The sequence below is a fragment of the Saccopteryx bilineata genome, chromosome 4, assembly GCF_036850765.1.
Source record: "Saccopteryx bilineata isolate mSacBil1 chromosome 4, mSacBil1_pri_phased_curated, whole genome shotgun sequence".
Lineage (NCBI taxonomy): Eukaryota > Metazoa > Chordata > Mammalia > Chiroptera > Emballonuridae > Saccopteryx > Saccopteryx bilineata.
Genome location: NC_089493.1, coordinates 191362880 through 191367899, shown reverse-complemented (window position 1 = coordinate 191367899; position 5020 = coordinate 191362880).

The window sequence follows — 5020 nt, the reverse complement described above, 5'->3', positions numbered from 1 at the left end:
GGCTAGACAGTAGGTGGGCGGGGCCTTCTTAAGCCCCGCCCCTGGGTGGAGCTCTGAGCTGGTCTTGGGTGTCTGTGGAAATTACCCAGCTCCTGTTATGACTGCTGGTTGCCAGGAGTTTGCTTCTGAGTTGTGTCTCAACTATGTTCCCAGACCACAGAAAAGACTCTTGAGATCAAAGACCCATGAAAGTCAAATAAATTGCCTGACCCCACCCACCATGCCTGGAAGAGGAGGCGTCTTGGGTTCTAAATTTGGAGGACACCCCTCTGTCCTGATATAATGGAACAGGTGTTAGCAGTATGTAGGATCTTGGGCAAGACAATTCATCTTTCTAGTCTTCAGCTTCCCATCTGTAAAGTGGAACTTCACCAGTTCTGAAATTCCGGTTCCTGGTTGTACATGGCAAGAACGTTTTTGGGATCAACAGAAAGCCTAGTCTCTATAAAAGGAGACTTGCAGATCCCAGGAACACACGTGTTCTAGGCTGAGAAGTTTCAAAAAGAGCTGTAGGGGCCAAGAGAATGGGGGACAGAGGCTGAGCAGCCACCCCAGGGTGAGGTGGCAGAGATTGTGGGAGCTATTTGGCTTGATTGCTAGGTCTCTCCTCCTTCCCTGACCCCATTACTCCCACAGAGGATTCTTTCATTCCCTGGAAGTCCCGCTAAGAGAATGCTTCCTCCATGGCCAAACGTCCTAGCGAACCTGCTTCAACTGTGCTCGCTGAGCCCAAGCTCTTGTCAACACAGCCCGTGGCCCTGAAACTCGCTCTTGGCTCCAGCCCCATGGGAAGGCACGAGGAATTCCCTGGAGGCTTGGCTTCGTACCTGGCCAGAGCTGGGGGCTGGGGGCTGGGGCAGGAGTGCAGGCAGAGGCCCAGGAGAGAGAGGGCATAGCACCTGCTGCCCTCTGGACGTCAAGGCCAAGCTCCTGCCCAGACCCCTTCCCACACCTGGGAGGTGGGGAAGTGGAAAGACAGGGAGAGAAGTGGAGGGAGAGAAGGGAGCTGCAGAAAGTAAAGGGAGGTGGGCGGAGGGGGTGGGCCTGCAGACAATAGCCCAGAGGAGTCTTTGGCTCCGAGTCAGTTTCTTCTTCCCCGGGTGGCCCTGGAGCGGGGCCAGCCTCACAAACATTTCTGTGCCGGTTGCTGGGAGTAGGCTCTGCAGACCAGGCTCTCTGGTTTCTCCCGAAAGGCCTCACCTTCCCTGGGCACCTGCCCGGCGGCTGGAACAGGACCAGCTAAGGAGCGGGTTTCCGGGTTTCCGGTTCTCAGTCAATGAAAGTGGTTTGGGGTTCTTCTCAGAATTTCCAAGATGTTCTCACATAAAACAAAGGCGCAAAAGAAACAAACACAGTTCAGAGCTGGCAGGTAGGAGTGGGGATGGGGGGGGGTGTTCCTTCTGACTCAGGGCGAGTGAGAGAGACTTAGATGAAAAAACATAGGCCGGCTAGCTGGATGGTTTTGGGCCAGTTACTTAACCTCTCTGGGCCTCAGTTTCCTTATCTGACAAACGGGGATGATGATTGCTCACAGTGTTAATGCGAGAATTTAGGGATGACAGGTGTGATGCCATATCTGAAACTGCCTGGCGTAGTGCACCTGGCACATTGTAGATGCACCATAAATTATTCTTTATTCTTTTTATCCTGGTGTTGGTATCCTCTCATGTTCGTACTCATCTATCCAGTCCTCCATCTATCTAAGTACCTCTCATCTGTCATTAATCGCTCATACTTACCATCTGTAGCTCTTCTGTCTATCTATCTATCTATCTATCTATCTATCTATCTATCTCCCTATCTTCTATGTATTATGCATCCATCCTGAATTTAATCTTCAATCAGATTGTTAGTTCTTCATTGCATGGGTTTGAATTGATTCTATGTAGGCATTCAGTAAATATATTAATAGACTGATTCTACCAGGGGGGGCCAGGACAAACCAGACCCCAAGTTAATAAAGTAGGTACGTATATTATGGCATCTTTTCTCCCAGCTTTGAACAATGCTTCAATGTACTGCCAGGTTCATCTTAGACTTCTTTCAGATCAACAGAAGAAATTGCAGAGTGAGGAGTTTCCAGGGAAGCCAGGGTCTTCCCCTGTGGTCTCAGGCAGCCGTCTGCCTTGGCTCTGGAACCCCTGGCATCCTCTGCCCCATCCAGGCCACCTCATTCCCAAGTGTGACCCGTAACCTCAGGACGCTGGAGGTCAGCGGTATTTCAGGAGGTCCAGCTATGCAGACACACTGCCCACGGGCTGTCCATTTTGGTGTCCGCCTCCTAAGCCACGTGACCGCATTCCTCCTCGAGTGTCCCAGAAAAACAAAGGCCAGAGAGAGTGACTGTGCCTTGCCTGGTGCTGTGATCACCACGCACACCGGACACCAGGGAGTCCTAATCACGCTGCACATGTACAATATATAGTGCTTTGAAGTTTGCAGAGCCTTTTATACACCCAGGACTTCCTTTGTTTGAGCCACATTATCATCCTGTGGAGCAAGCAGGATCTGTTCTTTTATTCTCATTTTGTAGATGACAGCGCTGTGGCCAGAGTCTCATACTTACTAAGTGGTGCAGCCAGTATAGACTGGAGCCCCGGTCTTAGCATTCAAGTCAGCTGCTTCCCTCTCATGTCCGTTCAATCGGGGGTGGGTGGGGGACAAAGGCACAGAGTTCAAGTGAAACAGGGGAGCGAGAGCCTTCGGATCCTCCTCTGGCCTGGGAGGCGATGGAGGGCAAGGTGGCCTGGCACCTGCTCTTCCCAGAAAATCCTCCCTGGCAGACTAGTTACCCCGCCGACCTGTCATCCCCGCTGGAAATAAAAGCCATTGGTCCTGGATATTTCTGAATGGGTGAGAGAACAAGAGACAAAGGGACAGAGAACGTTGGAAAACGCTTATGAAACTGAATCTCGAGAGAGGACAGTTTATGTGCGATCAAGCCGAGTAAGATAGGAATAAATTTAATTAGGGGAGCCTAGCTATCAGAAGGAAGCTGATGCAGAAGTAGTGTTTGAGTTTCTCCCTTGCTGAAAAGAAAAGGTTTTTTTTTTTTTTTTTTTTTTTTTTTTTTTTTTATATACCACTGGTCTGCTCCTGATGGGATACTGTAAAAAGCTGTCTGCCTGGAAAGCAAAGATTCTGGGTCTTATCAAAATAATTTTATGGGTTTCAGTCGTCTCAGCCAGGTCTTTGCTTCCTTAAGAAAACGCAGTCTGTTCGATTGTAAGCGCTAACCTGTGTTTGAAAGGCCCTAGACTTTCATTCAAAGGCAGAAGCAATAAAATCTCTCAAGATCATGGCCCACGTGGGCCCAACTCAACAGCCCCCTACCGACGAACCTGAGCTCTCTTGAACTGCAACATCCTCGGGCCAAACGTGGGCTCAGTGTTGTGGTTTAGAACCAGTCCTGGTACTGTTTTACTTCCGCAAAGACTGCCTGTATTTTCCTAGAGCCTTGAGGTCCTTTCTGTCTCACTGTATGTATGAATTCTTGCAGCTGGACGCGGGTCTCTTTTGGAGTGAAGGGAGACCTCGATGAACAAGCAAATGCATCCTTTGGCCATGAGGCACACACAAGGGTGCGAAATAGCCAGTCAAATACTGCTCTTAAACAACAACAACAACAAAAAAAACCCCTAGTTTTTCTCAGGTAAACTGAGGTGAGGGGAAACGAATGCAATACATAAGTAAAATGTCCCCACAACTGACAAATCGGGGACCCCTGAGTCACAGATTTAACACTTGGGTTTGCTTGATGAATGTCCCTGTCCCTCAGCTATGTGACAAATGGGCCCCAAACTTTCACGTTAAGTAGTTTTTCACTGTCAGCTGCCCGTGGGACGGTGTCAGCGGGCTCACTGTTGTGTGCTGGCGCAGAGGCGAGCGGCGGTTTGCGGTTGCACGTGGGTAGTGAGCAGCTAGACTTTTGCAATGACCTTATCCACGGTGTACAGTGTGTGGTGAGGCTGTCCACAGGGACAGGGGTTCTGCTGTTAGGTGACGGCTGGCTGTCACCACTCTCCATGCTGAAGACGGTGTCTGCCATGTGGACGCTGAGCCGAAAGAAACGTCCAGAGTGACACGCCAGGTTCTCTCTGTGGTTGCTTCGAGCCCCAGTGCTCGGGAGGCTGACTTATAAGGAGGAAGGCAGGCTGATTAATTTCAAGGCAGGCTCATTCATTCATTAAGTAAATATGAACAGAGCACCTGCTGTGTCTCCCCTTTCAGCCTAACAGGAACGACTCTGAGAAACAAACATTCTGTCTGTTGGTTCTGCGGTGGCCAGCAATGTGTGGTTGGGTGGCCGGGACCCATGTCTTGTGCACATTGGAACTACAGGTCACCAGTAGGCCACGAGGATGGGAGTGGAGCTGAGGACAGGACAAAGTTGGGAGGGGAGGGCAAGGCAGGGCTGGTCTGAGAGATGTCTGGACCTGAGCAAGGACCCAGGATGTCCCCACACTTAAATCCACGGCCCAAAGACAGTGTCCACATCTCACTGTCTGTGTCCAATGGTTTTAGCCAGGCGAGCGGCTGGTAAGGTAAGTGGTGAAACCCTGGGTACGGTGTCAGGGTCTAAGAAAGCCATAGGAATGGGAGGAGCAGGGTCCAGCAAGACGGCCAGGTGGCAGGTGAGAAACACCCCTTCATTGCTCCACTCACCTGTTCATTCACTCGTCCATGCATTCGGCCAACATTTCTGACTACCTGTCTGTGAGAGGCAAAGATAAAAGAGGCTGATACCTGTAAGGAGCTAAGAGCCTCGTGGGGAAGGAAGGCGAATAGTAATGATTAGGAATACTAAGTGGGCCTCGCTGTGTGCTATACTTTTCGGGCCAACCTCTGACATCCCCAGAGCGCCAGCTGTCACCTGTACATGCTGTGGGTCGCATGACAGGAGAGGGGAGCTGAGCATAAGGCACTGGAATCTTTCATGGGGGGGCAGCTAGCCTACCTGCCCTTGGCTTTGGAGGGAGACGCTCTCTCTCTCCTGCGACATTCGCTACACAGACCTTCT